This window comes from Anabrus simplex, chromosome 4, assembly GCF_040414725.1.
Source record: "Anabrus simplex isolate iqAnaSimp1 chromosome 4, ASM4041472v1, whole genome shotgun sequence".
In the NCBI taxonomy this organism is placed as follows: domain Eukaryota; kingdom Metazoa; phylum Arthropoda; class Insecta; order Orthoptera; family Tettigoniidae; genus Anabrus; species Anabrus simplex.
Window position 1 is genome coordinate 268,743,904 of NC_090268.1, and position 26,548 is coordinate 268,770,451.

The window sequence follows — 26,548 nt, forward strand, 5'->3', positions numbered from 1 at the left end:
CACTGTTTTACAAGTCTGGTGGTTCACTTCCGTGGGTTAGTGTTTGTATCGTCTATGAGCAGTGTCTCGTTTAGCCATTAACTGGTGAATTGCGTCATCTATCCATGGTTTATGAGCTCTGGAACCCTTTCCCGTACGCAGTGGGGCGTGCCAATCAATCAATCAATCAATCAATCAATCAATCAATCAATCAATCAATCAATCAATCAATCAATCAATCAATCAATCAATCAATCAATCAATCAATCAATCAATCAATCAATCAATCAATCAATCAATCAATCAATCAATCAATCAATCAATCAATCAATCAATCAATCAATCAATCAGTTACTACTAATCTGCATTTAGGGCAGTCGCCCAAGTGGCAGATTCCCTATCTGTTGTTTTCCTAGCTTTTTCTTAAATGATCGCAAAGAAATTGGAAAATTATTGAACATTTCCCTTGGTAAGTTATTCGAGTCCCTAACTCCCCTTCCTATAAACGAATATTTGCCCCAATTTGTCCTCTTGAATTCCAACTTGATCTTCATATTGTGATCTTTCGTACTTTTAAAGACACCACACAAACTTATTCGTCTACTGATGTCCTCCCACGCCTTCTCTCCTCTGACAGCTCGGAACATACCATTTAATCGAGCAGCTCGTCTCCTTTCTCCCAAATTTTCCCAGCCCTAACTTTGCAACATATTTGTAACGCTACTCTTTTGTCGGAAATCACGCAGAGCAAATCGAGCTGCTTTTCTTTGGATTTTTTTCCAGTTCTTGAATCAAGTAATCCTGGTGAGGGTCCCATACACTGGAACCATACTCTAGTTGGGGTATTACCAGAGACTTATATGCCCTCTCCTTTACATCCTTACTACAACCCATAAATACACTCATAACCATGTGCAGAGATCTGTACCCTTTATTAACAATCATATTTATGTGATTACCCCAATGAAGGTCTTTCCTTATATTAACACCTAGGTACTTACAATGATCCCCAAAAGGAAGTTTCTCCCCATCAACGCAGTAATTAAAACTGAGAGGACGTTTCCTATTTGTGAAACTCACAACCTTACTTTTAACCCCGTTTATCACCATACCATTGTCCACCGTCCATCTCACAACACTATCGAGGTCACCCTGCAGCCGCTCACAATCTTGTAACTTATTTATTACTCTGTACAGAATAACATCATCTGCAAAAGGCCTTACATCTGATTCCACTCTTTAGTCATATCGTTCATGTATATAAGAAAACATAATGGTCCATTAATACTGCCTTGAGGAATCTCTTAATTATTACAGGGTCAGATAAAGCTTCGCTTACTCTAATTACTACGGAGATATCACCCGAAAAAAGTAGGCTATGTCAGACATGTTACTGATGTTATGGGAGCATTGTTCCCGTTTATAGATGACAGCACCGGTCCACATCAGTCCACGTATACGAATGACGGAAGACACCTATGAAAACCAGTGCTAAAATTACTTAGCCTATTTTCTCGACCTCCACCTCATCCTTAATAGGCTGGGCTGGGTAGCGCAGGTAGTAGAGCGCTGGCCTTCTGAACTCAAGTTGGCGGGTTCGATCCCGGGCCAGTCCGGTGGTATTTGGAGGTACTCAAATGTGTCAGCCTCATTTCGGTGGTTTTATTGACACGTTAAGGAACTCCTGCGGGACAACATTCCAGCACCTCGGCATCTCCGAAAAGTGTAAGAGTAGTTAGTGGGACGTAAAACCAGTAACATTATCATCCTGAATGTTTGGGACATTCTCGGACCTATGTAGGAAGTCTGGTATCTCCAACAAGTAGCGTTAGTGTACAAGTAGAACCCCGAAGTACTGCTAAATAATATTCTTCTCAGCATAGAAACGCATTGTGCACTGGATCTCATTATCCAGGGTGACTGTACAACTTACTGATTCTTTGGTGAACTGTGCAGTATAATTCAGGCACCCACCTTCTATGGTCAGAGTTCCGGGATCCAGTCCCAGTATAGTCTATTTACATAAAAATAACCGTAGGACACCCATATAGCTCAATTTCGCTTCGGCATCCCATGACGATTGCTGTCTGGCTAGATGGCCTACAGATATAGGAGTGTAACGTGGTCACTGTGAGGACATCTTCACGTATTACTGGGCTTTCATAACTGGATCCGCTGCCTCTCATATCAGGCAGCTCATGAGCCAGAGGGAACTAAGTTCCAGCCCTCTGTACGGAATTAAAATCTCTGCACTGGCCAGGAATCGTATCTTGGGCTTTCAAGTAAAAGGCAGGCATGCTAATCCTCTTTTACAGGGCTGGCTCGATTGACATCTGAGTAGAAAGAGCAGAATTCCGGCACATTGGAAACTCTTAAGAAATTATTATTATTATTATTATTATTATTATTATTATTATTATTATTATTATTATTATTATTATTATTATTATTATTATTATTACAAGCAACCATTTAGTTTTACGTGAGTGATGATATCGTAATCATAGCACGGTATTACTGGGTTTTTGTGGAATTCGAGCCATGGGTGTGACCTCTTTTCAAAAATTCGTATCATTGGCCGGGATTCCAGCCATTGGCCAATGTCATTGGCAAGGCTACTTTGGAGAGAAATATTAATTTTTAACGTAATTTCAGCTGGTTTTCAGAGTGCAAAAATAATGATGCACTTGGCATACAATCTCGCTTTTAAGCATTCTCAAATGCGCTAGGTCTCAATCCTAGTTCCTTGAATTTATTAGGCTATTATCTAATTACGCTGCTTAACCAGTCAATTTTCATTATTTTTTGAAGTGACTTTAAGGTGAGTCTGTTGATGTAATTAAAAATTCATTGTAGGTCTGCATAAAAGTTATCATTATATTCTGTAATCTCCTCATTGAAATTTCTCTGCCAGAGGATTATCGGGATGTAACTGCTTCAAAATCTATTCCAAATGCTTCTTTATATGGTTGGTGGCCGACCTCTGAAGAATCACCACTTAGGAATTAACATAGAGAATATTCTTCAGAGAAATGAGCTGTGAGGTGCCCTGCCCACTTTTCAGGCGTACATATATGAGCCTTCATTCAAAGTTTTGTTGCTTATATTTAGCTATTTGATTTCTAATTTTATATGTCTGGTCTTTTAATACAGTACTCTATTGCTTCGTGTTAGAGCGCTACATCAAGCAAGTTGCGTCATTTATAAGGTCCTTGACCTTGACGAAATACAGATATGAAAGACGAGAATAAAGAAATTCACTACCGTAGCGAATAAATTCAATCGGTTTCGCAAGCAGTCCTGGCAAATTACGCCAGCATTAGCAGACATTCACCGGTTCCACATCAAAATATTTCTAAAACAGGCTGTTAAGTCAGTGATATTTATGTGAAGGTCAATGTTAATGGTATAACAGATCTGTGGGACATTACTGGCATATGAAATGACTATATGATGGCTCCAGGTAGAGGTTACTTCTTAACAAACCAAGAATGAAATAACAAACTCTGTCATGTTTATTCAAAACTCGTGAGAATAGAAGTGATATTAAATTAGGAAGTCCCACCTCGGATTCCAGTATCAATGTCTCTTTGATAAATTGTATATGATATCCTTGTAAAAGTTTGAAGGTCGTAAGAGAGAATCGATTTAAACTAAAATTTTCACTGTTCAATTATTACCGGTCATATTATATAATGAAGTGTCTGGAATGTTATCGCCTCACCTTAGTGGTAAAACATAGCTAGATCATGCTGTAGTGAAGTACGCACTAAATTGTCATTGGGTTAGTGTTAATTCTGGAGTTCAGAATACTTTTCGCTTCATTATTTTGATTATGTACTTTGGGTGGCCTAATATAGTTAGATTTTGCAGTGTCAAAGACCATTTAGAATTTCCTTAACTGCTGACGCGTATTTTCATTACATTAATAATATGGTCGCCAAACACCACGTATAATTAGCATTATTAAAACAAGTATATCTAGATATTTGGAATAAAATGAATTATACCCTTATTCCCCTGATCTTGAAATATCCAGCAATTGAAATTTTTTTTAATGTTTTTACTAAAACGTATCACATTTCTCCTGTTGTCCATGTTGTTAAGGCGTGAAGTCTATATGGTCTCACACAGTGGTTAGCTGGTTCAAGGCCCGTTGGTCGAAAAACAAGTCACAATCACAATGTTGGCCGGCAGGGTAGTAATCACTAGATTACCTGCCAAAAGCCTGGATTCAATTCCAAACTTCTCCCCAGAGTTCATAGAGGGTGACTGCATATGACTAAGTTGATTGTAATTAGTCCTTCGAATGGAGACGTTAAGTCTTGACAGAGAGAAATATGCTAAGTAGCGACACTGGATTTCACCCTGTAGCTTTCTATTATAACGTATATCATGTAATTCGCTTCATCTCATTAACTCCTCTGATGAGATTGACGTCAGAAAAGTTATCTGGTCGTAAAAACGAAAATTCCTCTCACTTCATATCGACTCGATATACAGGGTGTAACCTATCACAACTATGCCGACAATAACTCAAGGATGTTCTTCGTGTTATGTTAAGAATGATGGTGCAATCGGATTGGCGGAGAAAATGTTTCTTTTTGACAAAATGAGGTTACGTTGTTACTTCCGGGCTCGCGATTCAAACTGGAAGAGAAGGGCAGGGAGGGGAAGTGGGGTGTATGGTGGAGATAGAGGTAAAGCTCCGCGCTTACGCACAACTTTCCTCGTTCGACTCGCAAGGATTGTCCTTTCACTTACAGGCAATATCCACAGTTCGTTTATTAACTGCATACACAGTACAAGAGCACACCGTAATTAAGACACACTTGTCAATCAAGGAATTTACCAGATCGTTTCATCTCTCGTTTGCTGGTCGCAGGAACGTTCTTTATTATTTAACATGCTCGAAGATGCAACACTGCTGTCTCAGAGTTGTGTACTCCTTCACTCACAACATTGTAAATTGAATGAAATACTGAACGAAGGAAACAATGCGCCCAATGGTTTGATTACAGTAGATGTTCAACGCGGCCCCCTCCTACTTCGATGCACAGTTCACAACCGTGCAGTCGTAATCTTTGGACTCTGTTCAGGATGTGTGGTGTGTCACGCATTATCTCTGTCCCCCACTTCCCATTTTCCCCGCCTTTCGTTTTCCTCCTCTGATGGTCATTTTCTCGAAAAAAGAACTGTCTCCACCAATTCGATAACACCATCGTCCTTAACACGAAGGCCAACGGACGTAGCCGTGTTTAAACACCGGATCTCGTGAGATCTCCGAAGTTAAGCAACATTGGTTGTGGTAAAGGTTTGGACGGGTTGCCACGCGCTGTTGGTGGGGTGTAAGGGAATGGAGAAGGGGAAAGGAACTGTCCACCCTACCGTACGTTAACACCGGCTCAGGTACACCTCTGTGGAGGTTCGGACCTGCCTTCGGGCAGAATACACCCTTACTTTACCTTACCTTAACACGAAGAGCACCCCTGATATATTTTTGACGGTAGAGTTATAATACACCCTGTAGAAACGGGACAAGGGTTGAACACGCACACACACACACACACACACACACACACACACACACACACACACACACACACACGCGCGCGCCGAAATGAATCGTAAGTTTAATGACACACGCTGTCCTATACAAAATTTTTCCACACAAGAAAATGTATTAAACCTCAAAATTAGCTTGTGAAATTAAATGGCGTATGGCTTTTAGTGCCGGGAGCGTCCGATGACATGCTCGGCTCGCCAGGGGCAGGCCTTTTGATTTGACTCCCGTAGGCGAGCTGCGCGTCGTGATGAGGATGAACTGATGATGAAGACTACACATACACCCAGTCCCCGTGCCAGCGAAATTAACCAATGATGGTCAAAATTCCCGACCCTGTCGAGAATCGAACCCGGGACCCCTGTGATCAAAGGCCAGCACGCTAACGCCATGGAGTCAGACTATTTTTATGTGATAACTAGGAACAAGAAACATACGAAATTTCATATTCTAAACCACGGCTAGTAGTGCCATAGAAAGTAGGATATTTACAAATGGCAAAGTTTAGATGGCAACGGACGCAAAGAGTTCATATTTCAGAATGTTAGTAAAATATTCATATTTCGTGAGAATTTTCATATTGCTTCATATCTGCCAATTCTTAAATTCATCCCGTCTGTCGTCTAGCTTATGCAAATGCTCCTGTACGCAAGCTTCAGTTTGCTTACGCATCATACGACTCCATTTGGAACGACCACAAGCCAAACGCTCAAGGTCAACACTACTATGTTTGCAGTGACACATAATTATGCCAACTCAGGAAATCTTTGAAACGAAGTTTCTGTCTTCCAAGCTTTCTTCTCCTATTCTGTAACTTGCCATATACGAGGTTTTTTAAGTAGCCGGTGGTCTTGTATCCGGATCTCTAGTCCCATCCACCATCCATTGATTTTGAGCGAACAGTGTCTCAATACCCGATAAGTTTATCCTTCGAAGTACATAAATATTTCTGACGTAGACCTGATCATTCCACTTAATGCGTAGGATTAACCTGAGACGTTTCAGTGGGAACGATATAACATCTTGATATGAAGTCGATAGGGACATCAAGTCCCAGAAGCACACAGAAGAGTCAGAAATATAACAGCCTTTATACACAGTTTTTTGTGTAGCTGCAGGTCATGGGACGAGAAGACACGCCGGCTCAGCTTGCGCAGATTCAACAGTTAATTTCCGTGTCTGACTGGTTTATTGATATTATAATGCCACCAAGGTACTCGGATTTCTGCATAGGCTTAAAAGTTACGCCATCAATGTTGATATCTAGAGGCATTGGCACTATAGGATCAGTCTCGCATGCCATTACTTCAGTATATTTTACGTTAATTAAGAGTCCAAATCTGGTGCACGATGAGTGAAACCAGGTTACAGCGTTCTGAAGTTCTTCCATCATATCTGCGACAATCACTATATCATCAGCAAATATAAAGTCATTTACAGTTCCAAACTGAATTGTCCTATTGGCTCGGAGTCTCCAGAAGTTAAAGAGAACTAGATCACATCGATAAGAATAAATGGTCAAAGTTCTTATCAGTGCACTGTCATTTACTCAGAATGGATAGTCATTAGTAAGTTCGCAATGAATCATATCATAACCGTAAAGATACAGTCAGTTTGTATTGCATTGACTTCATTTCATCTAAACTCAGACTGTCACAAAAACCCGGCGGGAGATTCCCTCGACTGCAGCAACCTTTCTTCAATAGGTTAATATTATGTCGTCTTCTTCTTGTTACGATTTCGAACATTGTGACCCTTCACGTAATTCCGTGAGCCATTCTCCACCAAATACTGCGATCTTATGCTGGACGCAATATTCTTTCAAAGTTGCAGATTCGTCTAACCTTTCATCTGGTCAATGTACCGGGTCGTCCCCTTAGCCATTTTTCATCAGTTTAGCGCTGAATGATATATATCTCAATGTCATTTCGCCGTATGACATGGTCGAAAAATTACAATAATTACCTTTGGCTGTTTAGGAGTAGGTGTGCGTTAGGGGCAATCCTTAGCTTCTTCATAATGCAGTAATTTGTTCTAGTTACTATTTATGATATTCGTAGCATTTTTCGATTGCACGTTACCTCGAAGTCTTCAGTTCTCCCACGGCATCCAACATCTATCGTTCAGGACTCGGAGCAGTACGTGAAGATAGGAAATACTGTGAACCAGTGTCTTCTTCGTTTCTTTGCTAATATGAAGATCTTTCAATATTTTTGCTGAGACTAGACAGCGCATTCTTAGCTACACCTATACTCCTTTTGATTTCGCCTTCACAATTTCCCCTTACTAGAAATTCGAACCCCAAGGTAGACTATTTTTTCCTTGAGATCTAAATCCTGTTTAAGCTGGAAGGGACGAGGTAATGCACCCTGACTCTCCACTGCCATAAAGTAACACTTGGTTCGGTTTCATTCAAGGCCTGAATCTTCAATGAACCTCTCAGTGCGTTGTGATGTGCTAACTAAATAGTACCAACAGAACATCATCACATAAACAGGAAGAAAACCTGCAATGGATCAATTTTTCTTCTCGTAGAGACAGCCATTCATTATCTCACCACACTTCTTGCACAATTTTTCGACGACACAAATATACAGCTTTCTTACATTCGAAGAGTAGGTAAGCTTTTCTCTTTAATTCTTTAGGGAACAATCATAACTAATATCCCTCTTATGCCTTTAAATCCTTTCCACAGTGGAGTCTTCCTAGGGAAAATTTACATTAATAACCGTTTGTATGGCTCCTTGCACCAGCAAAATGTTCAGTGAGGTCCCTGCGGCCACACATCGTTGTTAAGGGTTAACGCCATGAGTGATAAAATAAATACAACTGGCATAGTTCCTTTTCTGTATTAATGTTACTGCTGTTTTACAAGTTCCAGCAGCTAAAGCCCTCTTTCTTCAAGTAGAATTCTAACAGTAAATGTCTAACGTTTCTTATTAGACTCCGTTTCAACCTCTGCAGCTTTAGTGTTAATGTTGTTGACTATCGATTCTGTACAAGTGGTCTTTGGAGAACCATGACCATGTATTCTTGCAATAGGGGACATTTGGTCCATTCCAATATGCCTTAGAAGTATAATATAACTACGAGAATCATTCACAATCAGTAACTTAATCTTGCTTTCTACAGAACGTATTGCAGTCTTCTCCACCATCCAGAAATGTATGAAGAATACGGAGTATAACAACCAATATCACATTTTTCCAGCTACAAATTATTTAAAATATGGACACAATTGTTTCATGTAATTGATATTTTACGAGTTGTATTTATTCCCTGTGTAATGTTTCTCAGGTCCTGTACTGTTGTGGTTGGCTATATGGTACCCACGTGCCAAGAGGTACAGTATAATCAAACTATCCTGCTATCATTCTGATATCGTCGTTCGTTCTCCTTTCCTTCAAATAGATTTCCATTTCCCACCGTACCATTGTGATGTTTATCCTATTCAACAACTCCTCTTCCTTCTTCCGCGAAGTTCGTGTCTCTGCCGCATATATTATCATTGGACCTATTAGTGTCTTGTAAATCCTTAAACTTAAATTCACAGGCATCTTCATGTCACAGACTATTTCTGCCATCGCTGTCCGCTTACTCCAACTAGCCTTAACACATTCACGAACATCTCACCTATATTCTCCCGTCTGATCGATCTGTCCACCCAGGTACTTGAAGTATCCCACTTGCTTTAGGTGACCCTTCTTATTGTCTACAATCTTGGTTTCATCTCCTCTCCTATGCTCACCATCACCACAATCGTATTCTGGTTTATTTTTGAACCTTCTCCAAGGTTGCCTGCCAAGTGCCTAACATCCCTCGCAGTTCTTCTTCTGTGTCTTCCACAACGACTATGTCAAACAACAGTTCGCAAGCACTCCTGCGTCTTGCTGATGCGCACAGCACATCGAGGATTAGAACAAAGAGACGCAACCCTATGTTCACTTTAAACTGTTATGTCTCCCTAGCAAGAGCGGAAACCACCCTACTTGAACTTTCGTACAGTGCATTTCTTCCACTGACCTCACCAACTATTATTTTACTCCCTTTCCCTCAGTCACCACTACATTAGCCCCTTGGACACACCTTTTGCAAATCTGCGAAGACACTTTCCCGTTCCCTTCTAATCTCCTCATCTCGTCTAATGCTATTTCCAGCATGTTCAACAGATGGTCTATTAGTTCGATTGATAGGTAATTTTCACATTATAGAATATCGTCTTTATACTTATAGTTGCATAACATCATGTTACTTTTTCAGTCTTCTTGGATTCTTTCTTGCATGCATTACCGTATTTCGTTTACTCATTCTATCCCTTCTCCTCCAAGTGCTCTGATAATTCCCGTTGTTGCACCTAAGGGCCCGACAGCTTTACCGCCTTTCATCCTGCTCAATGCTCTCTTTAAAACTCGTCCTTCTGAATAACCACCTCAGATCCTCGTACGCTTTCGACGATCCCAATTTCTTCTTTGCAACATTTTTGTAACGCTGCTCTTTTGTCGGAAATCACCCAGAACAAATCGAGCTGCTTTTCTTTGGAATTTCCAGTTCTTGAATCAAGTAATCCTGGTGAGGGTCCCATACACTTGAACCATAATCCAGTTGGGGTCTTACCAGAGACTTATATGCCCTCTCCTTTATATCCTTACTACAACCCCTAAACCTCCTCATAACCATGTGCAGAGATCTGTACCCTTTAATTACAATCCCATTCATTTGATTAACCCAATTAATATCTTTCCTTATATTAACACCTAGATACTTACAATGATAACGAAAAGGAACGTTCATCCCCTCCTGGTCGCTTGATGATCTTTTGTCTTCCAATTCATTCAGACTATTCGCTACTTCATTTCTCCACAGTAACATAACTTGTAACCTTCCCCTAATTCTCTGGCACTGTTTGCTATGCATCTCGTCTCCAGTACGCGCAGGATATTGGACTTCCTGCTCATCTTTATCTCCACTCCACTACCTGTCATTGATCCCACATTCCATGTGCCGATTGGAATTATATCAAAATCCACTAGCTTTTAAAAACTACTACACGCGATCCAGTCTGCAGAGTCCCTGTAGAATGGGTGGTCTATAGCCTTGTCGGGACCGGTCGGGCCGACATAACTCATATCGCATGGTTGGTCGTGGCGACAACACAATCTCCCAACTCACTATTGCGACACTCACCCCTTGTGGGTGGGGGCGCAGAGGAGGAATACACCCACGGTATCGCCTGCCTGCCTGCCGTAAGAGGTGACTAAAAGGGACTCCAGGGGCTCTCAACTTGGGAGCGTGGTTTATCGACCATGGGGCTCTTTGCTGAGTCCTGGAATTGCTTCCAATTACTTGTGTCAGGCTCCTCACTTTTATCTATCCTGTCCGACGTCCCTTGGTCAACTCTTATTCTTTTCCGACGCCGACGGTACTACAGCATTCGAGGCCTAGGGAGTCTTTCATTTTCACGCTCTTCGTGGCCTTTGCCTTTCTTCGTTCCTTACTTCATTTTTCGAAGCGGCGGATCCTTTCTTTTTCTTCCGTTTTCTCTCTGTCTACCCCCTATGGGGGAGGGGGGAACGGAGACGAATACACCTGCGGTCGTAAGGGGCGACCAAGGGATGACTGTATTAGAACCATGAGACTATTTGTAATTAGCACCATCACGCGGGGAACACCATGGGTCGCCTTTACTTGCGAGTTGTATCACTACGTTAGGTACACAATGGGTTTGTGATTAGTAGCAACAGAGTATGAATTGGGATGGGATTTACAGTACCTGTGATTAATACCAATACATACGGAACACCACGGGCTTACGTTGCCTGTAATTAGTACCATAATGTGAGAAACACCACGGGTCTAGGCGTTGCCTGTGATTAGTACCACTGTATGAGCGATACCGGGGATCTGCGTTGCCTGTGATTAGTACACGGAATAGTACGAGTCCCTGTGATAAGTACACCTATGTGAGGAACACCATAGGTTTGCGTTGCCTGTAGGTAGCGCCGCAATGTGAAAAACACTATAGGTCTGCATTACATGCGCGTATTACTTTACCTGTGAGTAGTACCATAATATGTGGAATACCGCGAGTCTACGCTTCTTTTGATTAGTAATGCAACATGGTTCTACTTTACTAGCGATAATTACCATTATGAGAAGCCGATGACCTGGATTTTGGACCCCTTTAGACAACAAACATAATCGATTCAGGACTATGCTTTAGAAGTCTCTTGGTCAGTAATACTATTGTTTTACGATAGTTTCTGGGAACGTGGGGCATTGCTGGTCGGATCTGCTGATTGTTTTAAATTCATGTTCACTCATTCATTCTTCGTCATTATGTTTTGAATTCTGGTCAGTGGATGAATTTGGACTTTTAAATTGCCATTACATTTGGTCTCATTTCGTACCACTAGGGGTCGATGGCCTAGATCACCATCATCTTCATTGCGACACTCTGCAAATTGGGTCGGGTGTAGGGCGGTTGTTCTAATTTTCTAATAGTATTTGTATGACAAATTTTTTTCTGTAATAACCACCTTTTAGCCAAATATTTTCTCTTTACAATCGAGTTCAGCGACTAAAAATGCAATGCAAGGCCTATATTTTGAAACTTAGAAAATGAAGGAGCTATGATAACGCTTGTTTTCAGAGCAGAGGGAGCCAGCAAGCTAGCTTCCTGCAGATCGGGCCAAGCAGATTGTATCGTGTGGATAGTAGCACCCGATTTCCCACGCCAACTATCCTTTTGAATAGGGGCATGTTTGACTCTAGAGCATGCCCTTGCTGTTGCCAATCCTCCATGAAATCTTAAAGGCCACTCCTAACCTGGAGAATGATGACCATATAGCCGCCCCTAAACTGGAATATAGGCGCTACCTGATAGAATTCTGTAGCATTTCCTCTTCTGAAGGATTATCACCTTTCCATGAGGGATCGTCTGCCCGAAGCTGCTGGCTTTTTCAGAGTGATGGGTTATTTCCCGCCACCTTACATTAGGCTTTGAGTGGCTGGCTGCAAGACCTACTCCATTATTATATTAGGGTCACCTGACCAGACTTTATTTCCCCTTAAAACAATCATCACAACCGCGTGATATAAGTAAATATTGTTAACAGATCCGTACACTTAAGTCTCGGGCAGTAAAACTTTTACTAGCGACATAAGGGAATAACTGCAGGTCTGTGGGGGAGAGTAGAACTGTTTTTTTATATTCAAAGTGCAGGTTGTTTGATTTAATATTTTAATTATCATCTCATTTCCTCAGAGGACCATTTAAAATGCCAAAGCGGTCCGTAAATTTCCCGTAGACTGCCAGTATAACCATTTTCCTTTCCATGAAAGTACTAGGCGTAAGCTAACTCAATATAAAGTGTTAACTAATCTGGTGCGTAATTCAGAATCTCTTATTGAGTGGGCGCAGAATGCGAGACACGCAGTGAAGAATTGTCCGCAGGAAATTTCCCAACAGTAGTTGCCACCTAAGCGGCTGTTCGCAAGCTATGGATTTAAAAAGAAGCCGGACCTGGATGTGAGTCACACGAACTAGAAGTGTGGGAGACAAATAATTCTCTATAAGTGAGCATTTTATAACACCTTGCACAATCCGTCATATAACCTGGTATTATTAAAGTGTATCTCATTCTTACTGGATAATATCTGGGTCATGTGTAACGAAGATGTGAAGCAACTTGCCGGAGTTAAGGAGGTGGGAATTTCCCCGCCCTAAAATTTAGAGCGATTCCACCTATGAAAGCAGCAAGAGACTGTAGATGGTGGTTATGACAAGCTGTTCATGCTCTGATGTAGAATTTAAAGAATAGTGTAGAACCAGAAACTCAGGCTATTATCTTTATTTTCCCTAGGGCTAACATCTAGTTCGGTTTGGCGAGATGCGTGGTTACCCCTGTGAACCGACCTAACTTATTCCATCTTTTGTATGCGATATAAATAATAATAATAATAATAATAATAATAATAATAATAATAATAATAATAATAATAACAATAATGTTATTAGCTTTAGGTCCCACTAACTACTTGTACGGCTTTCGGAGACGCTGAGGTGCCTGAATTTAGCCCCGCAGGAGTTCCTTTTCGTATCAGTAAATCTACCGATACGAAGCTGAGGTATTTGAGCATATTCAAATACCGCCGGACTGACCCAGGATCGACACTCCCTATTTGGGTTCAGATGGCCAGCGCCTCAACAGCCTGGGCCACTCATCCCGGCTAATAATAATAATAATAATAATAATCATCATCATCATTTTATTGGTTTTACGTTCAAAATAATACATTTTATAGTTTTCTGAAACGCCAGGCGCGGGAATTCTGTCTCGGAGAATTTCTTTTACGTGTCAATAAATCTGACATGAGACTGGTAAAATTGGGTCGTACTTAATAGCGATTTACATTGTTAAGTCTAAATTCATCGCAAGTCAGTCATTCAGTTTTTACTTATTTGATGAAATAACTAATCTTTATCTAGTTGAAGGAACCCGTGACTTATTTCAGTTGTAATCGCGCCTTAACCGATGAAATGAAATGAAATGAAATGAAATGAAATGAAATGAAATGAAATGAAATGAAATGAAATGAAATGTCGTATGGCTTTTAGTGCTGGGAGTGTCCGAGGACAAGTTCGGCTCGCTAGATGCATATCTTTTGAATTGACTCCCGTAGGCGACCTGCGCGTCGTGGTCTTAACCGATAACAATTGAGTACGATTCTGATGAAGCGGCAGATGAAATTATTGAAAGACAAGAAGTTCGTGCTCCATAGCAGTATTTACGAATTATTGTGAACCACTTCGAATTCTAAAATGAAAATGAATTCAAAAGGTGGAAATTAGTTTTATTTTTATATAAAAAAGCACCGTTTTGAAGGCATTGGTCGGAAATAAAAGCAGTTCTGATAAAATGAAACCAAGAAGTTTAGTATTTCCTTTTAACTCGCTAGCGGTCGCTCTTCGCACGACCGGTCGCTTGAATAGATTGTATCTAGCACAGTTTCTTTCTAGAATTATGATCTAATTTTGTCGATTTTTGGTACTTTTTACTTTAAAAATGCATTAAGTGATTGTTCTCTGATTATTTATAACTTTTGATTTCTTCAACTTTATAATACATAAAAATGTACACATTCTGGATACATTTACTTAAGTTTTCATAGGATAATCTTTCATTTCATTCACACATTATCACATCCTGTTAATGAGTTCTCCAAAGTAGTGTCGAAACCACTCTTTCGAAATCGGAACCAGTTTAGGGCATCTTTGATAGTCAGAACTTAATGCCCGCAGAAGAATATGGAATATTCTCTCGGACATCACAGCAGCAAGAATTTCGGTACTCTTCCGTCTGTAGTTCACATATCAGTAATGCTCAACAACCAGCAAGTAATCGGGAGATAGTGGGTTCGAACCCCACTGTCGGCAGCCCTGAAGATGGTTTTCCGTGCTTTCCCATTTTCACACCAGGCAAATGATGGGGCTGTACCTTAATTAAGGCGACGGCCGCTTTCTTCCCTTTCCGAGGCCTTTCCCATCCCACCGACACCATAAGACCTGTCTGTGTCCGTACGACGTAAAGCTAGTAGCAGATAAGTACAGTACTCCGAAAAAGCTGTATCAATATCTTTGAGTACACAATCTCTAAGACCACAAGCATATGAAGTAAGCGCTACCTGCATGTTTCGATTGGCAAACTGCACAGTATCGTTTTGTTTGGCACTGAGAAAAATATGTTCAGCAACGAGTGATGTTCATACAATTCCTGATGTGTCCTTTTATGTCTAGTAGATTCCTTACATTTTGCTGACGAGTTTCAGAAAGCATTGGCTCTTGGAGTGACCTCTTTGTAATTTTTCTTCACCAACATCGGGCTACTCTGATTTTGATCTATGCTTAAGTGAAAGCATTGGATTGCTCCGTGTCAGAACTGTGTTTACGGAACTCATATGGTGTGTCGAATCACTATCGTCAAGAGTAAGTCATATCTTCTATCCGATATATAACTGGATCCTCCTGTAGGTTAATAGGATTTATATACAGACCACATTGACACATACGTCACAATATTGTAATCAGAAAATTTAATGACGCCATAAGTCGCATCGTTAGAAATAATCTAACACAGCACTAGTTTGTACAGTCCCGCGGCTAGACTTGAAAAACATATAGGTAATTTACAATTCAGAATTTTCTAAAAAGTCCCATACAACCTCTATATTACAGAAAATAACAACATGGCCACGCTAAGGAAGAGGGGGAAGTATTCCGGAGATATGAAGCCTCTGATCTAATCGATGACGACGAAAAGACTACCGATGTTAGATGTTTTCTAACAGCGGGACCGATGTCGGGCAAATGTTGCAGCTTCTCGTTTACTTGGTATTTTATACTACAGGCCTTTTTCGCACCAGTTTTATTTTATTTAAATATAGCAGTAAACATTTGCCTAATTACATAGAATATGACGGTGAAGTGAATGTTCTTTAGTATGGACTCTTCCTCTGATATGCACGAACCTTCATAAATTTTCCATTAATTTTGTGATTAATATTAAGCCTTAAAATTTATAGAAATTAAAATCTTATTACTGTTATTTCAAGAAGAATATTTTTTTCTCTCCGTATGTTTTGCAGATAGTCATGGATAATAATAATAATAATAATAATAATAATAATAATAATAATAATAATAATGTAATCGGGTTTTATGTCCTACTAACTACTTTTACGGTTTTAGAAGACGCCGACGTGCCGGACTTTTGTCCCGCGGGAGTGTGCCGGTAAATCTACCAACACGTATTTGAGCACCTTAAAAAAACCATCGGACTGAGACAAGATGGAACCTAACAACTTGGGCTTAGCTGAGCCCTGGTATTACTTCCACTTACTTGTGGCAGGCTCCTCAATTTCATCTATCCTGTCCGACCTCTCTTGGTCAACTGTTGTTCTTTTCCGACCTCAGCGGTATTAGATCATTCGAGATCTAAGGAGTCTTTCATTTTCACGTCCTTCATGGCCCTTGTCTTTCTTTGTCCGGTACTGCATTTTTCGAAGTGTCGGATCCCTCCACTTACTTTTTTCTCCCTCTACCCCTGTGGGTGGGGGATGCATATGAAGACTACATCCACGGTATTCCCTGCCTTTCGTAAAAGGCGACTAAAATGGGCGGGCAAGGGATGATAGCATTAGAATCATGAGACTACTTGTGATTTGTACCATTAGGTGCGGAACACCACGGTTCGACGCTACTCACAACCTTGCGAGGGAAACAATGGGTCTACGGTACATAGGAGCAGTACCACTATGCGAGGAACATTAGAGGTCTGGGCGTTGCTTGCGAAAAGTGTCATCATGTGCATTCAACTGATCGGTTCCACTGTATTAAAATTGGTCTGCGTTACCTATGAGTAGTACCACTTTATGAGGAACACCATGGGTTTACGTTGCCTGTAATTAGTACTATTGTGTGAGAAACACCACGGATTAGGCTGGCGCTCGTCATTAGTACTACTATATGAGGAAACTCATTGGTCTGCGTTGCCTGATAGTAATACCACTATGTGAGAAAAAACCATGGGTTTGTGTTGTCTTTGGGTGTTACCATAATGTGTCATATACCGAGGGTCAACATTCCCTACGATTAGTACCACTATGTGAGCGACACCATGAGCACGCGTGGCCTGTGATTAGTTCCACCAAGTGACGAACACCACGAGAATATCTGCCCCTGTGATTAGTCCCACTACGTGAGAGGCACCATGGATCTGCGTTGCTTGTGAGTGGTGCTCTTATGTGTGAAACATCATGGGTTTGTTTACCTGCCAGTAGTGCCATTGCGTGTGACATACCAGGGGGCTATATTACCTGTGATTAGCGCCACCATGCGAGAAACACCATGAGTCTACGTTATCTGTGATGAATATCACTACAGCAGGAACAACATGGTTCTGCTTTACCAGTGATCAGCACCATTATGATGGGCTGGTGACCTGGATTTTGGACCCTTTTAGAAAATACGTATCATCCCAGTTATTAAGATATTGTGAATTTGATCCACTGATTGTTTTTCTTTGACGATCATTTTTCCATCACCATTCATTTTTGATTCTAGTCAGTGGATACATTATGAAGTTTTAATTTGCAATTCATTGTACCTCGTACCATTAGGGGCCGATGACATACCTGTAAGGCCCCTTTAAAGAACAAACATCATCATCATCAACATAAAAATATTCAAGACATATGAGAAATCAACACCTACTGACTGACTAAGATCTCCTTTCGGAAATTATGAAGTATGCGTTGTCAACTCGGTGGGTTCCAATGGCAGAGTTCGGTGTGTAGGGAGTACCAAACTGAAATGTGTTCTCGAAAAGCAAGACCTTTTTATATGCTTAATGCTATTTGAACTATCAAGCGAGTTGGATACGCCGTTCTGGTCACGTAGATACCAGCTTGCATTCGGGAGTTGGTAGTTCGAACCCTACTGTCGGCAGTCATGAAGATGATTGTCCGTTGTTTCCTATTTCTATACCTGGCAAATTTTAGGAGTCTACCTAAATTAAAGCAACGGTTACTTCCTTTCCAGTCCTATACCTTTAGTATAGCATCGTCGCCATAAGACCAATATTGGTTGGTGCGACGTAGAACACATCCCAAAGAAAGGAAACTTCTATGTATGTCTTTTAATTTTATACCTTGTGGTTAAATATAAAGCAGTCTAAAAAAATAGCCAAGTCTTATCGGGAAGCAGCGTGACTGTATCAAATGTGTGCCTAAGTGATGGAGAATTGATTCCGTTAAAGGCCATTAACTGTGTAGTGGGGTGATGGTTCTATTTTCTGCACTGGAAAATATCCGCAGCTTATACGTATGATAACATTTTAGTTCGTACATTCAGGTTATCTGCCGAGTTTCTGGCTGCATACATGTCGCTCCATAATTACAGCGATTGGCTTGAGAATCAATTAAGCTCTACAGCAAGGCAATAACTCAATAACATCCAGACGCCTCCCGCAAGGTCTTGAGCAAGTACGAATGATAATTGCTATTACGTCATTGCTATTGATCATTTCGCCAGATGAAGGTCCGTGTGAAAAGTACGCGCTTGCTTCGGTCGTATCCGGTATCTCCCATAAGCCGCATGTTCACACACTAGAACTACACTTCAAGCCTTTATTACGTATACGTACTTGCCCTGCCGACTAGTAGGCCTATGTTTATGAGAAAGATGTTCTGTTTCCTTATCCTATTAGATACTGAAAGTCGGAGAAATGAATGATAAATGTTTTTTCTTGCTACTGGCTTTACGTCGACACAGATATGTCTTATGGCGACGATGGGATAGGAAAGGCCTAGAAGTTGGAAGTAACCGGCCGTGGCCTTACAGCCCCAGTATTTGCCTGGTGTGAAAATAGGAAACCACGGAAAACCATCTTCAGTGCTGCCGACAGTGGGATTCGAACCCACTATCTCCCGGATGCAAGCTCACAGCCGCGCGCTCTAACCGCACGGCCAACTCGCCCGGTGATAAATGTTTTATGCTCCTCGAATGAAATGATTTTACCATAGCTTAAGAACTCGAATCATTGTTAGAATAATGGAGAACGGTGAATTCAAAACTGTGGAAGTCAAAATATTAAAACAGGCTTAAATTAACCTGACCTAGACTACAACAAATCACAACACTAGTAATCTGTAGGCCTTAATTCCGTGGATGGATGAAATTAATAACTATAATAAACGTTCTTCATGCACATGGCAACAAAATTTCGCTTCTATCAAAGATGCACCTTGTAAATTACCTTAGTGGCCATATATATATTTTTTGCTATTTGCTTTACGTCGCACCGACACAGATATGTCTTATGGCGACGACGGGATAGGAAAGGCCTAGGAATGGGAAGGAAGCGGCCGTGGCCTTAATTAAGGTACAGCCCCAGCATTTGCCTAGTGTGAAAATGGAAAACCACGGAAGACCATCTTCAGGGCTGCCGACAGTGGGGCTCGAACCCACTATCTCCCAATTACTGGATACTGGCCGCACTTAAGCGACTGCAGCTATCGAGTTCGGTAAGGGGAAGTAAAACTAGGACACCATATTTTCTTAATTTTAATGTGAAGAAGAAAGGAATGAGGTCTGATCCTTCGACGGGAAGGGCAGGACCACAAAAGGTACGAAAATGAAAGTCTCCCTCGGCCTCGCAAACCAAATGCCGTCGAGGATGGATGAGAACAAAAGCTGAACAAGGGAGACCGAATTTAAAAGACGAAAGTGAGGAGCCATGCACAAGTAAGTGAATGTAATGCCAGGGGCCCCATGGTCAACAACCGACGTCCCAAAGCTGGGACCTTACATGAACTGCAATAAAGGGAATGCCAGAATGATTCCTGTTATGATATATAATGTCCGCCTCTGTGGTGTAGTGGTTAGCGTAATTAGCTGCCACTCCCGGGAAGCCAGGTTTCAATTCCCGGCGGCTCTGCCCCGAAATTTGAAAAGTGATACGAGAGCTGGAACGGAGTCCACTCAGCCTCGGGAGGTCAACTGAGTAGAGAGGTGTTCGATTCCCTTCTCAGCCATCCTCGAAGTGGTTTCCCGTTGTTTCCCACTCCTCCTCCAGGCAAATCTCGGGATGATACCTAACTTGAGGCCACGTCCGCTTCCTTCCCACTTTCTTGGCTATCCCTTCCGATATTCCCATCCTCCTCCAAGGCCCCTGTTCAGCATAACAGGTGAGGACACTTGGGCGAAGTACTGGTCCTCTTTCCTAGTTGTATCCCCCAACTCAAAATCTCACGCTCTAGGACACTGCCCTTGCGGCGGTAGAGGTGGGATCTCTCGCTGAGTCTGAGGAAGGAAACAACTCTGGTGGGTAAATGGATTAAGAAACAGATATATGAACATTCGTTCTTTTGTTGATTTAATCTTTCTCTGCCGAACTGAGTAGAGCAGGCAGTCAAGTGCGATTGAGCTGAAGTTCGTAGGTTTGTTCGCAGCCCAGTTATTGAGGTGCTAAAACACGCTGGCTTCATGTCAGTAGATTTATCGGCACGTAAACTACTCCGCAACAATATTCATGCTCCTTGGTATCTCTGAAAACCGTAATATTCCTTAATAGGGCATTAAACCAGTATTATTATTATTATTATTATTATTATTATTATTATTATTATTATTATTATTATTATTATTATTATTATTATTATTATTATTATAAGAAATCACGTTTCCAGTACCCCCTGTGGGTGGGGAGACGCAGATGAAGAATACACCCACGGAATCACCTGCCTGTCGTAAGAGGCGATTAAAAGGGGCTCCAGGGCCCCTCAACTTGGGAGCATCGGTTGGTGATCACGGGGTTTTTAACTGAGTCCTGGCAATGCTTCCACGTACTTGTCCCACCCTCTTCACTTTCATCTATCCTGTCCGACCTCCCTTGGTCAACCCTTGCTCTTTTCCGACGTGAACGGTATTAGAGCATTCGAGGCCTAGGGGGTCTTTCATTTTTACGACCTTCGTGGCCCTTGTCATTCTTTGTCTGGTACTTAATTTGTAGAAGTGATGGATCCCTTGATTTTCCTTTCACCCATCCCCCGTGTCTCTCTACCACCTGTGAATAGGAGACGTAGATACACCCACGGTAAACCCTACCTGTGGTAAGAGATGACTAAAAGGGGCGACCAAGAGTTGATGACATTAGAACCATGAGATTACTTGTGATTTGTACCATTAAGTGCGAAACACCATGGATCGACGTTACTTGCAACTAGTACGAACTTTCGAGGGTCTACGTTGGATAAGAGCAGTATCATTCTGTGGTGAACATTATGGGGCTGAGCGTTGCTTGTGAAAGAGGTCGTTATGTGTAATCACTGGCCCGTTTCACTGTGTTCAGTATGGTCTGCGTTACCTACGAGTAATATCACTTTATGTGCAACACCATGGGTCTACGTTGCCTGCGGTTAGTACCACTACGTGAGAAACACCACGGGTTTGGCTGACATCCGTGATTAGTAGCACTAGTTGAAGAAAACCATTGGTCTGCGTTGCCAGAGAGTAGTGCCATTATCTGAGGAACACCATGGGATCGTGTTGCCTGTAGGCGTTACCATAGTGTGTGATACACCGTGGGTCTGCATTGCCTACGATTAGTACCACTATTTGAGCGACCCCATGAGTATACGTGACCTGTGATTTGTTCCACCAAGTGAGGAACACCACGGGAATACCAGCACCCGCGATTAGTACACCTAGATAAGGAACACCATGGGTCTGCGTTGCTTGTGAGTGGTGCTCTTATGTGCGAAACGCCATTGGTTTGTGCTACATGAGAGTGGTGCTATTGTGTGTGACATACCATGGGTTTACATTACCTGTGATTAGTGCCACTGTAGGAGGAACGCCATGGTTCTGTTTTACTAGTGATTAGTACAATTGTGAGGGTTCCATGACCTGGATTTTGGCCACCTTTAGATTAATAAGGATCATCCCAGTACTTAGGACATTATGAATTGGATCCACTGATTGTTTTTGTTTCATGATCATTTTCTCATCACCGTTTTAGATTCTACTCAGTGGATAGATTTCGAAGTTTTAATTTGCATTTCCTTACAGCTCGTACCATTAGGGGCCGATGACCTAGATGTTAGGCCCCTTTAAACAACAAACATCATCATCATCACTTTTCTATTTTTTCAAATGAATATATAATGGCAATTGGGTAATTCCATATTTATTTTTTATTTATTACACACCGGGCGAGTTGGCCATGCGGTTAGGGGCGCGCAGCTGTGAGCTTGCATCCGGGAGACAGTGGGTTCGAATCCCACTGTCGGCAGCCCTGAAGATGGTTTTCCGTGGTTTCCCATTTTCACACCAGGCAAATGCTGGGGCTGTACCTTAAATAAGGCCACGGCCGCTTCCTTCCAGCTCCTAGCCCTTTCCTCTTCCATCGTCGCCACAAGACCTATCTGTGTCGGTGCGACGTAAAGCAAATAGCAATAATATTTATTATACATTGTTTTTTTAACTCATCTGCCCAAAGTAATCCTTAAATTAATCTCGCAGTGAGTGACAGAGATGTTCCAGTTGTGATATTAACTCAGTTATAGAGCCGTAAGTGCTACGAAAAATTTTCTACCGCCACTTCGAAACGTTCACGTCAGAGAGATCCAGGAGCTAGTCGGTTCGTCCTTGTAGGTATGTGTATCAGTATAGTATTGTCTCTTAAAGTCTCCCGGGCGTAGCGAATGTGACGTGCTTACCGCGGCGTCTGCACATCACGTCACGCGTCGTCACGCGTGCTGCTCGCGTGATGGGCCGTGTTATCTGGTGCTCGCCCACCCGCGACAGCTGCTCGCGGCTAAACTCAGCCGGCCACTGTATGCTGCTCACCTGACTGCTGCCTTCGTGATGATAGCTGTACACTTCTCACAAATTGAAGTCTGAAATTGATTTATCACTTAGAGGCAAACAGGACGTCACGGCATTTGCTTTCTTGAAACTTGATCACACATGTGCCTTTCTTATTAACTAGCAGGCCTACTCACACCAGACTCGTTGACAATCAACTTAACCAGACTATCACTACTATCACAGATGCACTTGGTGACAGACGAGCGTTCTGATTGCCTGTCCTTAGCCATATAGCACCTCCATCTCTGCGACGTGAATGTACTTTCATACAGGAGTTTATAAAAATATTTGCTCACCATGAACTTCCTATTCGAACCAACAATAAGAATAGGTTTAGATTCCATCTCCCTCCACTACAAACTGGTCAGAATTTGAGTATCAATGGAGTCAATGTAACAGGCTAATAAGGGACATTTGGCTGTATAGAGCTTCCGTACCCCAAGTTAAGTTTTCAAACGAGTTTCAACCAGGCCACGAAGGTTTGTAAAACACCACAAAATCTGGCTTTTTCTCGTGGATGTCAAAGTCAATCAAGTGTTTTCACTGTTAAAGAAACTCTGTACTATTTTCAAGCAATCACTAGCAACACGAGAAATATGCCGATGCATAAGCTCGTGCGGTTCTTAAATTTCATATTTTATTTTATTTTATTTTACTGCCACTGTCACGCACTGTAACTCACAATCACAATCACAATCGCTCAGAAATGTATTCACCTCCACTCTCTATGATCTTCTGCCAACGTTCAGGTAGCAGTTAGATGCCTCGCTTGTAGAACTGTTTTGCTTTTGACTGGAAGAAATCTGTTAGCCATTGGTCAAGAGAGGATTCGTCAGGAAACACTTGTCCCTGAATGTGGTTAGAGAGAGAGAGAGCGAAAAACGTGGAAATCTGAGGAGGCAAGGTCACGGCATTACGGGGGATGAGGAAGAGGTTCCCAGCCAAGTTCAGAAATCATACCTGTGGTCAATTGCGCTGTACGCGGACGAACGTTATCATGGAGCAATAAGACTGCTTGTTTTCTTTATCTTTTGTTGTCAATAGCAACGGCAAGCCGTCTTCTCAATAGTTGCTTTATTAAACATCACCTTGTCTTTGACACAAACACTGCCGAGTATATATATATATATATATATATATATATATATATATATATATATATATTTCGCTATTTGCTTTACGTCGCATCGACACAGATAGTTCTTATGGCGACGATGGGATAGGAAAGGCCTAGGAGTGGGAAAGAAGCGGCCGTGGCCTTAATTAAGGTACATCCGCAGCATTTGCCCGGTGTGAAAATGGGAAACCACGGAAAACCATCTTCAGTGCTGCCGACAGTGGGGTTCGAACCCACTATCTCCAGGATGCAAACCCTCAGCTTCACGACCCTAACCGCACGGCCAACTCGCCCGGTGCTAAGTATTTTACGGAGATAATTTTGATCACTGGATAAAATCCACACATCAAACTGAATCTCAACTATGGCATTTGAATTTCAAAGGAGGAAACATTCCAAATAGTGCTACAGAAGCCTTAAATCATCGCTAACATCGTGGATTTTCTAGTATGTGCAAGTTGCTGACGATATTTTGCACATTGCCGGTTCTACGAGCATCACAGAAAGACCTAGCCGATGTAAGTATGAGTAAAAACAGCCCGATGGTTTAACTAACCTGAATATCTACGTAGCAGTAACTGTACAAGAAGTGAACGAAGAATTATAGCTAAAGAGTCCTCACCAACTGTACTTCCACCTACGATTAAAATTTACATTAATGTTAATTTCTCCCAGAGGAGTTTCTGTTGGTGACATAAATCAATTGAATGCGTTCGCTATTTAGATACCTGTCTGTAACCTTTGTAAGTAGCAGAGTTATATGGCCATAAATTATTCAGTTTAATGAGATCTACTGTATGATAATTAGTTAAATGAAGAGAGGATGATAGTGAGTTTATTGATATGCGAAGGGAATCACTCAAACGATTTCAGTGTTCATTCACCATTAAAAGCTTACTTCTTTAAGAATCTAATGTATATACGATTATGTTAACTTAAGAGAGAAGGTAGTTTAAAAACAAATGGAGAAAATCGGAAAAGTTGTACGTTAGGGATCATTAGAAGTGAATACCATTTAATTTTACATTCAGACAACCCACTACACTACCACCACAGTAACACGAAATAGTAATTATATCCCTCCATATAGGGTTATGGTCATGAAGGGCATCCGGCCGTAAAATAGGGACAAGTCCACAGTTGCAACACATTTTGACCCCACAAATGTGGGAAAAGTGGTGGAAGAAAAGATTAATCAAAATAGTACTTTTCCAGTTACAGATGATATAAAAATTACAAAGGATATCGATAACAATACTGTTCGTTTTACTTCTATTTATAATAAAAATAATGTAACAAAACAATATAGGCCCCCTACAGTTTACAGATATGTACAAAATTCATACAGGGAAAGACAACATGAAAATAGAAAACTATGTGTACTTTTGAAATGACAGATACACAGAACAGAATACCAGGAACTCTCTATCAGGCGTCCATAGGAAGCCTAGCTGACGAGCAGAATACATCCACCATTCCACGAGTTCCGTTCAGGGATCTTAGGGACTGCACAAACCAAGAATTCCTACGTGATTCAGTTCTGCACTTTGGTGAGTGAAAGGTGATACTCTGTCTGGTGTTACGGGACAATATAGGACAATCTAGGAAATTACCGATACATTTGTATATAAAACATGCATTCACATACCTGCCCAGAGTTCTGAAGTGATCTATCTATGGCCGCTACACAAACACTTTGTACTGATTCATTTTGCGAATATCATCAGTACTCTATGAAGAGGTCCGCACCTCAGAGCAGTACTCTAGACTCGATAATATGAGTGAGAAGTACAGGGATTCTAATGCGACAATGGTTTAAAACTCTTGTAATAATTATTTTCAGGACGTCTAACATTTGAAATGCCTTATTCACGATATTTGGCACATGTTCATTGAACGTTAAACAGTTTTGATCACTAGAAAACCAAGATCGTTGACCTTTTATATAATAATTGAATGCATTAACGTTCGATTTTCTCGTGAAGGATCTGGATGCATGTTTCCCTCTGCACCCTCTTGTGCAGCGGATCCAGGACCTAATGGCCAGTGTTGAAGTGCTAGCACCAGAATCACGTTTATGTGGCTTCCTAGCCACATGGTGTAGTGGGAATCGATTTAGCCGATAGGTTGGTATTACCTTCTCTTCCTAGATGACACGGCACTGATTGCTGAATCTCTCGAATTGGCGGCGATTCAGATCATTGTCTCAGAAGACAAGTGACACAAGCAGAACTCCAGCTATCTTTGAAGAAAAACAAATACGTTAGAAACGTCAAGGTTTGATTGAAATATTTGATTTCGTATAGAGAAAATTTCTAAGAAAGGTACTAGGCCCGATACTGGATGATGGAGAATACTGGAGACGTCACAATTCACAACTCTGCTCCTAGATAGATGGATTAGCCTTTAATTGTTATTAGACAACGGACTAACCGACTGACCATCCACCCGTTCACCATCT